We start from the raw sequence: 12,013 nt of genomic DNA on the forward strand, positions 1-12,013 counted from the left end.
TTGAAATTTTAAATAACATTTCTAGAGATACTGTCAGGGCCAAAGATTTTATTGGGTCTAGAGTTGAGAATAAAAGGAGGAGCTCTTTAAAATATGCTAATTCATGCTGATTGAATACAGTTTTTGTTGTATTTATAAATGCAAATTGATATAAATAACAATAACAATAGGAGGAATATTGGAAATAGTGACCAAAGGAAGTGTGGCAACCTGAGAAGATATACATTTATGTAAGAAGAACTGCTTTTTGTTTCTGACACTTGGGTTCTGTTTTAAGCTGTAATGACCATTTCTACATAGGCCAGGCTGACAAAGCTTAATTCCTTTGATGTGTTGTTAAATGGAGGTGTTAATGGAGAAGAAGGAAAGGAGATTTTGATTGAGCACAGGGCACTTAAACTTGCAAAATGCAGTATTGCATTTCAGAAATTGCTTTCCTTTCAACAATAGGAGCTAGAAAATGACCTGGTACTTAAGCTCTAGCTTAGGTGACCTCTGGTTTTTGTCAGATGACTGCTAGATGTCCTTGGATTTGAGTATCAGACTGTTAAAGAGCTGTTACCCCACCCTCACAAAATTTTAACCTGAATGATGTTATGATATTATTGTACTATATTCAAGGCTTTCACGATCCTTATTTCAATGCAGTATGTGGTGGTACTTATCTCCTAGGGTTATATATATCATTATCAAAGAATATGAATGATAATTAGATATACCACTGCTAGGTACTGTTATGCAGGCACCTTTTGTGCTTTCCAGGATAATTGATCCAAGACGTCAATAATACAGACAAAAGATCATGCTTACAAGATGCAAGCAGGAAATGAAACATAAAATGAGTAAGGTATTCATACCACATGCCATCGGGGGGCAGTTACACTTTAAGATGATGGTGAGTACTGAGGGTAAGAATGACCTCAGACTGTGATTTGGGAAGACTTGTTCTCACCAAGGTGATCTGGGAAGACTTCATGAAGGATTTAGATATGCAGGAAGCCATTCTATTTCTACTCGAACCTAGAAGGTGTAGGTCTTTTTGGATCTGGTTTAACCCTGAGTTGGCACTGGAGGAGGCAGAATGTTGAACAGATGAGGAATTCTGGTATAGTACAGAATCCTTGAAGTCAATCTGTTTTTGTACTGGCCCAAGTTTGGATCATACCTCTTTGTATATGGGTCCACGCTGCCTCTAAACTTTATCCTTTTTTGGTCTTTTTTCATGACTAAGCCTGATATCACCAATCTTTTTATTGCCTTAGTCAGTGTTAATCACATTTTTCATGTCTTTACAGGTCATGGAAAAGTTATTGCCTCTATGTCAAGATGATTTTCTTTGTTTCCTGAGTGTAGATAAGCTCCACTTGTACTTCCTCACCTGGTCTTCACAATGCCCTTTTGTTCATGAATTAAATCTAACAACATATGTAAAGTGTGTAAATAGGACCTAGCACATGGCAGGTACTCAGTAATTGTTAGCAATTATTTTTACTGTTAATACTTATACCAGTATGCAAACTAGGAATCGTCAGAATCAGAATTAACTGAACGTATTAGGCCCTTCACTCCAGATATACTGAGTCAGATTCTCCGGGGGTGCAGGCCTGGAGAAGTTTTAAAAACAGTTCCTCGGGTGATTCTAATGTAAGGACCATATTTGGGAATTAACAGAGTTTAATCAGCCTGCAATCCTGCCATCTCTATTCTTATCCCAGTTAGGGACAGAACCCATCCAGAGGCTTCTTATTTATAAGGGGATAAGCATATTAGGCCCCAGGGAAAAACCATCCTTAGCAAGAAACATTTTAAAATCAAGCCTCTGTCTTGGGATCAGAGTTCATCAACTCTGCCAGCAACGTGCTGCTCTGGTTCACTCTGACCCCCCGCCTTCTCCAGCCTGCCTTCACTGACCTTCCCGCACCTAACCTCCTGTTAGCCTAGACCTGAATTAGCACGAAGCATCTACTACCAAGGTAAGTAGTTTGGGGTTCGGAACTAGTTTTGATACCACTTATACCTTCTCCTTTAATTCTTACCTGCAGTGGTTCACTTTTCTATGATTGGAGTTGCATTCAGGGCTGGGTTTTGTCCTTCATTCCTTACTTTTCTTTGCATGAATATCCTTATGTTGGTGAGTGGGAGGCTGCATAAATATTTAATAATTCAATGCTGTAAGTTTCTCTAACCACTGCTCTAGCTGCATCTCACAAATTTAACGTGTGTGGTGTTTTCTTTTTCTTTATTTTATTTTATTGAAGTACAGTCAATTACACTGTGTCAATTTCTGGTGTACAGCATAGTGTCCCAGTCATGTATATACATACATATATTTGTTTTCATATTTAACTTGTGGTGTTTTCATTTCCACTCAGCTCAAAATATTTTCCAACTTCCCTTGTGATTTATTCTTTGACCCATGTGTTTAGAAGTATGTTGCTTAGTTTCCAAATATTTGCAGATTTTCCAGATATCCTTCTGTTAGTGATAATCCAGTTTTGTTCTGTTGTGGTCAAAGAACTTACTTTGAATTATTTAAATCCTCTTAAATTTACTGAAACTTGTTTTATGGCACAGCAGCTGGTCTACCATGGCGAATATTCCATGTGCACTTGAAAAGAATGTGTATTCTGTTTTTGTTGGATGCAGTGTTCCATAAAAGCCAATTAGGTCAAGTTTGTTGGTGGTGTTCCAGATCTTCTGTATCCTTGCTGATTTTCTCTCTGCTTGGTCTGCCAATTACTGAGAGAGGTGTTTAAAAATTTACAAATATAATTGTGGATTTGTTCTATTTCTTCTTTTAGTTGTGTCAGTTTTTGCTTCATGTATTTTGAAGCTTTGTGATTAGATGCCTGCACATTTAGGATTATATATTCTTGGTGAATTGACCCCTTTATCAAAAGGAAATATTTTTCTTTACCCTTGGTAATATTGCTCATTCTAAAATCTAGTTTACTATTAACATAGTTTCTCAAGCTTTCTTTTGATTATATTTGCATAGTATGTTTTTTCAACTTTTTCCTTTATATTGAAAATGAGTTTTCCTGCATTTTAATCCAATTTGACAATCTCTGCCTTTTAATTGGGGGTGTTTAGACAATACATTTAATGCAATTATTGAGTGGTTAAGTTTAAATCTGACATCTTGCTATTTTTTTTCTATTTGTCCTGTTGTCTCTTCCTTTTTCCCTTTTTTCCTGCCTTCTTTTAGATGGGTTCTGTCTCTTTTTCCTCATTCGTAAAGTGAGGCTAATCATGACAATCATTTCATAATGTAGTCCCAAGGATTAAATGAGATATTTATACAATGGCGGCTGGCCATATTTATAGACAGCTCTATAAATGTTTGTTTTTTTAAATCAGAGGATGGAGAACTCCTTGGGGTATCAACTTTCCAGAGATTTTTGGTTCTAGACCTGTTATGTTCATATATAGGTGAGGGAGGTAGTGGTCTATAGGTGTAGTTTAAGTGGACACTGAAAGGCCCTGGTTCCAAAATATCTTCCCTACTGGGTAGCTGTGGTGTGTGAAATAATCATAGTTAAGCACCTTACAAGCACTTCTGGAGATGTGCATATTCATTAAGCTAAGGCATTACGGGAGAAGGCAATCAATTCACTAGCACTGAAGCACAAATGATTTCTGGTGATACAGCTTCATGCTCCCATATTTGCTAGGAAAGCACTGAGAAGTTTTACCTAGGGAAAATCAGAGAAAGGGACATGGCCTGATCTTGGGAGAATGCCACAATGGGCAGCTCGGATAGCTACTTGAAGCTGAAAGGAGAGATGGGCAATTTGCCGAAAAGGACCCGACCCACTTGGTGGTTTTACCTTGGGCTGATTTGTCAAGTTAAGCTTCTGGGTTTTGTATTTGCTTGCTTCCTCCAGTTTCATTGTGAGAATATGTCACAGTTGATATTTAACTGTTTGACTCTTGAAATAATTGACTTGGTCATACTTTACATTTCACTCACCTGCAAAACATAAGGTAGCTGGTTTGGAGGTCTAAGTGGTAGAGGGTTTGGAGCAATTGTGCTTTTCCCTCTTTTGCCTCTTCATTGAGGATTTGTTTTGTTCCTGTGAACTCTTCATCACTGATCTAGAATATAAGCTCCATGAGTGTAGGGTCTATTTAATACCAGCCCCTAACATAGTGCATGGCACAGTGTGGGTACAAAATAAATATTTCACTTATTTGTAATTTCCTCCAAATGAATAAAAACTTCTAAGTCAGATCAACAGATCATTATCACCTGCTTGACTCCCTGCCTTCATTGTTCTTCAGTTCATCTCACTTGGACCATTAAGGTCCTCTGGGCCCAATCCTATCCTTGGGCTAGAGGGGTATGAAAAGTGCTGGACAAGTGTTTCAGCAGCTCAGACATTAGCTTTACTGCTGGTTCTGCTTCAATCCTAAGTGAAGGTTTTGGTAACACGAGTTTTCTCTTGCCCCTTTATGGCTAACCCCACCTATGTGCCCCAGATCCATGAATAGAGTCCTTTCTCTGTATCCCAGTTAGTCTAGAGTTGGTATCCATATCTCATATACAAGACATCATGGCTGAGTCCCTAATACCTGTTGCTCAGCCTGCTGTCCTCTCCCTCAACAAATGTGAAACTACAGCTTGTGTTAGCCTTGAGGTGTTTAAGAGAGGTTAAAGACATTGGGAGACGGTTACTAAGAGAACAGAGGGTACTATACAGAAACTTGGCCTTTTGGGAAAGTTTTCTTTAAATTGCTCTGCAACAGGAAGGGAAAAGGAGATCCTTCCTCTCTTCTCTCCTTCGACTGATAGCAGTAGCTCCATGGTTGAGGTGGATTTACAATCTGTAGGCTTTTGTGAGCTGGTCTGGGACCCTAACTACCCTTTGTTCTTATGGTAAAATATGTTCTGAGTTTCAAACAGCTGACTTACAAATAAATTTTGGAGCACAACCCAATATTACATAATATATATAACAATGGGTGCTACTCCTTTTCTATAACTCTTGACAAATAGCAGAGAAGGTTTTTCTTTTCAAGGCTGATATAATTATTTTTGACAGAAGATGAGATAGCTAAAGAAAATTTGCTTTCTGGTTATTTTTACTTTGGTGGAGGTGGCCATTATTTTGGGAAGGATATTAGTTTAGAGCAACTTTTAAAAAACCATTGGAGTTCAAAATTTTCCAAACACATCTTCTTCTCTTTGTAATTAAAATAACACTCATTGAGGCAATTTACATGGCACAATTTCACAGGGACTCTTTAATTGTTCAATTCTGTTGGCAGACACAAAATGTAGATGTGTAACATCCTAGGAACAAGAATGGGCTAACCTTTAAAGAAAGAACATTATGGGTAATAGAAGATATCAGCCAGGGGGACCTTTCAGGCAGTCTTACTCCCAATCTCTTTAGAGCTAGTATGTTGAAAGATGAAATCATTAGGCATGTTTCAGGAGCCACATCTCACTGTTCCCTGCGGGATATGTCCAGGGAAATTCTGAGTGCCTACTAGTCTAAATAGAGCTTAAACTCTTTTTCAAAGTAAGAAATATATGTCCAACATGCATTCTCTGCCTTGGCAAAGCATTAAGTTGCTGAGGTATGAAATAAGTGATTTGCTTTAATGTTTAGTCAGAAAGCCTCCTTAGGACATTTTAACACCACTGTTTAGTTAACAAAACGTCCACATTTGGAGAACACACTCAATGGCTTAACTGAGACACATGCTAAAGTTAAAGTGATGCATTTCCATTAAAATTCTGATTCATGTGGCTTAGTTAAATGTTAGCATTATTAACAATATGTCCTTTTTGTTTTAGAGAGGGAGGAAGGGTTTCATCAGGGAGAAAGTGAAGTAAGATGGCAAGTATTAAAGGTGTTAAAATGAAGCATAGAAACATCATTCACTTCTCCCACCCCCTCTTTTTTAATTTATCCTAAGGCCTTTAGAGATAGAGAGCTGTTGGCCTGTAAGCTAAACTTGTTCATTATCCAGGCACTCCTGGGTACTCCTGCTTCACTTTACACAATAAATCTGTTCCTGTAAAGTGCTTTAGAGCACACACTTGCATAAATCAAATAGTTTTCCCATTGATTTATATTTTCACTTCTGATCTTCATTTGTCAACAGATTCTAAAACAAACCCAGTCAGATAGTTATTAAGAGGCACTTAAACACAGGAGGAGATCCTATTGTTTCAAGAAACACTAGTGAATTATTTAATGAAACAAAGAAGCATTAGGAAAATGGATGTGTACTTTGTACCCTAAACTTGAATTTTGCATATTAGCCTTTCTGAAAGTGAAGATGAGCTATGTTTTCTCACCTTAATTTTCTTCCATGGCTATTATGGCTATTGTGATATCTCCCCCTGAATTCTAAAGACCAAATTTTCTTGCTTCATTCATTTATTTTAATTATTTGTCATCAACTTGCTGCAATCACAGAGCAACATTCATTCCATAAATGTTGATTGACTATGTAGGATGTGGGAGACACTGTTCTTGGTCCTGGGGATCCAAGCAAGGCAAGATCTATGCCAAGGTGCTTGCAGTCTGATAAGGGAGGAAGATAAATCAATAGGCAATTCCTATGCAATGTGAATAGTGCTTTGACAGGAAAAGTACAGGTGCCGTGAGAGCACAGGTGATAGGTGAGAGGTTGGAGGGAGAAGGGTTCAGGGGAAATTGCTTGGAGTAGGTGATTTCTATAAAAGCACAAGTCTTAGACAAAGTAATCTGTTAGTTAGCACACAGCAGTGTTTTATTCCAGACAAGTAATGAAGGAATCAGCAGATAGACAAAAATGCTTGTTCAGAGAACATTTGAAAAACAGGGATTTATCTAGCCAGTTGGGAAAAGAATGCCAAAATAAAATGACTACATTAGATTCAAAATTGGTTAATGGTTTATAGTACTATAAACTGAAAAATTTGAGGTTATTCACTGAATCAAGCACCCTCCAAAAAGTGAATCACTTCTTAGTAGTTTTCTGCAAATTAACTTCTAACTTTACAAGACTGAAATTCTCTGGACTCTAATCAGTTGTGGATAGGTAAAGTTACAGACTTTGAATCAGGTGACTGAAAGGCTTATAAGAAAATATGCTGCCATGGTACTTGGAAAGTCATATAATCATCATTTTTCCTTATTTTGAAGTTTTAGATAACTTTGCCTATATAATCTTCTGTGACCTTGCACAATTTCTAAAGAATGGTCTTGCTCACAAAAACTAGCTGACCACATTGTATTTTTGTGTCAAGATAGTAATTGAACATATTGCTTAGTTAATCATTTTCTGTAATTCTTAGAGGTAATGGACATTAGACATAGAGTCAATAGGGTAGATGATATTATTGTTCACAGTTATTTACCCCCCACCTTTCCTGTAAGAAGATTATATATCCTTACCCATTGCCAGATGACTTGCCATGCCTCTTGTAGAAGGAGTACAGATTTGACTTTGAGTTTGACTGACATGCTTTGACAATAGAGTGTGAGTGGATATGACATATGCCACATCCAAGTAGAGGTTTAAGGTGATTATTTGGTTTAACAAAGCCTCTTGTTTTTACCCTCTGCCAAGAGAATAGTATAGTCCAGGTAAAGCCTCAGGCTGGGCCCCAAAATGAGAAGACATCTATGTCTACGGAGTAAAGCTAAAAAGAATCAAGCATGGTTGCCAACAGACCCTCCGTCGGCCCATGGCTTACATGTAATATGAACAAAAAATGAAGGTTATAAGCCACTGAGCTTTGCCTCTAAGGTGAGGAACAAGACAAGAATGTTTACTCTTACTCTTCTAGTCAACATTTTATTGGAGTTCTAGCCAGGGCAAATAGACAAGCCAATGAAATTAAAGGCATTTAAAAGTGTAAAGGAAGGAGTAAAACTATACCTGTTTGCAGATGACATGATTTAGTATATAGAAAATTCTAAGGAATCCACTAAAAGCTATTAAAACTGCTAAACGAGTTCAGCAAAGTTGGAGGATTCAGAATTCATATGGGAAAATCAATTGTATTTCCATACAACAACAATGAACAAACTGAAAATGAAATTAGGAAAACAATTCCACTTATAATAGCATCAAAAAGATTAAAATATGCAGGGATAAAGTTAACAAAAGAAATGCAAGCTTTATATTCTTCAGAATATAAAACATTATTGAAAGAAATTAAACGAGGTATAAATAAATAGAAAAACGTCCTATATTCATGGAGTGGAAGACTTACTGTCATTAAGACAGCAGTACTTTCCAAATTAATCTATAGATTCACCCCAATCCTTACTAGAATTCCAGTTGGCTTCTTTGTAGAAATTGACAAAGTGGTCCTAAAATTCATATGGAAGTTCAAGGAAGCCAGGATAGCTAAAACAATGTTGAAAAAGAACAACAAAGTTGGAGACCTCACACATTCTGATTCAAAACTGTCTATGGTGCAAAAATAATCAAGACAATGAGGCACTGGCATAAGGATAAACATATAGATAAATGGAATGGAATTGAGGATCCAGAAATAAACCCTCACATTCATAGTCAGTTGATTTTCAACAAGAATATCAAAACAATTCAACGAGGAAAAAATAGTCTCTTCAACAGATGGTGCTGGGACAACTGAATATCAACATGCAAAAAATGAAGTTGGACCCCTGCCTCACCCAGTATACAACAATTGATTTGAAATGGATCAAAGACCTAAATGTAACAGATAAAAGTATAAAACTCTTAGAAGAAAACATAGAAATAAATCTTTGTGAACTTGGATTTGTCAGTGGTTTCTTAGATATGATACCACATGCATTAGCAAAAAAGGAAAAAAAATAGATAAACTGGACTTTATCAAAAGTAAAAACTTTTGTACTTCCAAAGGATACTATCAAAAAAAAAGAAAAGACAACTCATAGAATGGAAGAAAATATTTGTGAATCATATATCTGATAATGGATTTGTATCTGAACTACCTAAAGAAATCTTACAGTTCAGTAATTAAAAAAAGACATAATCCAACTAAAAAATAGGCAAATGATCTGAAATTATTTCTCCAAAGAAAATAGAGAAATGGCCAATAAGCACACAAAACATCATTAACTATCAGGGAAATGCAAATCAAAACCACAATGAGATGCCACTTCACACCTAGCACGATGGCTATGATTAAAAAAAAGGCAGGCAATAACAAACGATAACCAGAATTTTGAGAAATGAGAATCCTCGTATACTGCTGGTGAGAATGTTAAATGGTATAGCCACTTTGGAAAAGAGTCTGGCTGTTCTTCAAATAGCTAAACATAGAGTTACTATTTGACATACCAATTCTACTCTTAGATATACACCCAGGAGAAATGAAAACATTCCTCACTCAAAAACCTGTACAAATGTTCATGGCAGAATCATTCATAATATTTGAAAAGTAGAGTTGATCATCATCAATTTATGAATGAATGAACCAAATGTGGTATATCCATACTATGGAAAATTATTTGGCCATAAAAAGGAATGAAGCTACAATATGCTAAATGAAAGAATCTAGTCTTGAAAGACCACATACTATAAGATTCAGTTTATACAAAATATCCAGAATAGGCAAATGTAAAGATATTAAAAGTGGATTAGTGGTTGCCTTAGAGGGTAAGGCAATTATAGATAAATGGTATAGGGGTTTCTTCTTGGGATGATGAAATATTCTAAAATTGATTATGGTAATGATTGTAGAACTTTGTATGTATACTAAAAATCATTGAACAGTACAATTTATATATGTGAATTATGTGATATGTGAATTATATTTCAATAAAGCTGTTGGTCCCAAAAAGGTCACATTTTTGACAGTGCATATGAGCTTGATTATGCTACTGTCTATCATGAAGAATACAATGGCTAAAATATGAATGGTAAAGTTGAAATGCCAGTATACAGAGCTCAAGACCAGCAGGACAGCTGGTAATTAGGTGTGAAACCTTGGAGTCAAGGAAACCACAGAAAGGCTGAGCCTCATCTCTGTCCAAAATCTTAGCTGTGTCAAATTACACCGGCACACGGGAGACTCCACAGGGGGCCAGGCTAAAAATCTAAGTGGACAGCCACAAGAATAAAGCAGATGTATCAGTTGCTGCATACCACAGGGACACAAAGTTTGCAGTTTCAGTTCAGGTAAGTTAACACTCTACTAGAATAAAAAGTCAGTAATCCTAAGAACATATCAGAATCTAGAGTCAGTGCAACATATTTTCTATAATGTCTAATTTTCAACCCAAAATGCTAGCCATTGAAAAAAACAGAAAAGTTAGACCCAGGCATAGGGGAAAAAGCAGTCAATAGAAACTGACTCTGAATGGGCCCAAATATCAGATTTAGCAGACAAGGACTTCAAAACATTTATCGTAAATACGTTCAAAGAATTAAAGGAAAATTTTGGAAGAATTAAAGGAAAATGTGTTCTCAATGAGTGAGAGCATTGCAACAGAGATATGGAAACTACAACAAAAAAATAAAAATTCTAGAGCTGAAAAATACAGTAACTGAAAGAAATTTACTAGATGGGCTCAACAATAAATAGAAGGTGGAAACTCATTTTGAAGAACAGAGAGAAAAAAGAAGAAAAATGTAGAGAGACATAGGAGAATATCAAGCAGTCCAACGAATGTGTAATTGACCTCTCAGAAGGGGAGGAGAAAGAAAAGGGCAGAAAAAAAATTTAACGGCTGAAAAATTTAAAGCATATTGAACATACCTAATTATTTCTAGCATCTTCTTTGTTGTGAATATTTTGCAATGGGTTACCAAGTGGAGGAGCAGGCCTTTGGTGTTACCTAGTGGTCATCTAGGAAGTGCTGCCAGTAATTTGGATATAAAAAGCCTTGATGATTTTATTACTTTGAATCTCTGTATTTGTGGCCCATCTCAGAGAAGAGCAACAGCAAGAGTTTCCAGTTAATAACACAGATGCCCCCAAAAGGAAATGGCCACAATCTTGTCTGTGCTATTAATGATGGAAAAATACTTTATAATAGCTAAAAGAGAAAGTAACAAAAAGAAGATTACTAATTTTGACCACTTTGTAACTGTGGAAGCCATTATTATTCTGTTTAATTATACTCTTTAACAGCATGAAAACAAGAAAGTTAACAGACCCTTTTGAGTGACTGTATTTGGGTAGGGTAAGAAAAACAAACAAACTTTTGCCATCTGGGTACAATGTGTAGAAAGTAAATAATATTTTACACCTTCATGACTGAGAACAAACCACATAAAAGACCATTTTTCTTTCTCAGTTACCAATCCTCTACATAGCTTTTATTTTCAAAATCAAATAGTTTTAATAGACTTCAATATGTACACATCTGGATTCATGCATATACACTAAACAGTGATGACCACCCTAAAGCTTTTTTTTGGTATATATATATATTTTTTTTTTTATTGAAGTATAGTCAGTTTATAATGTTGTGTCAATTTCTCATGTACAGCATAATGCTTCAGTCATACATATACACACATATATTTGTTTTCGTATTTTTTCACCATAAGTTACTACAAGGTATTGAATATAGTTCCTTGTGCTATACAGTATAAACTTGTTGTTTATCTATTTTATATATAGTAGTGTGTATCTGCAAATCTTGAACTCCCAATTTATCCCTTCCCACCCTCTCCCCACCCCAGTAATTATAACTTTGTTTTCTATTTTGTGAGTCTGTTTCTGTTTTGTAAATAAGTTCGTTTGTCCTTTTTTTTTTTTTAGATTCCACATAAAAGTGATATCATATGGTATTTTTCTTTCTCTTTCTGGCTTACTTCACTTAGAATGATGATCTCCAGGAACATCCATGTTGCTGCAAATGGCGTTATGTTGTCGGTTTTTATGCCTGAGTAGTATTCCATTGTATAAATATCCCACAACTTCTTTATCCAGTCATCTGTAGATGGACATTTAGGCTGTTTCGATGTCTTGACTATTGTAAATAGTGCTGCTATGAACATTGGGGTGCATGTATCTTTTTAAGTTAGAGTTCCCTCTGGATAT

Source organism: Camelus ferus, chromosome X, assembly GCF_009834535.1.
Source record: "Camelus ferus isolate YT-003-E chromosome X, BCGSAC_Cfer_1.0, whole genome shotgun sequence".
Classification (NCBI taxonomy): Eukaryota; Metazoa; Chordata; class Mammalia; order Artiodactyla; family Camelidae; genus Camelus; species Camelus ferus.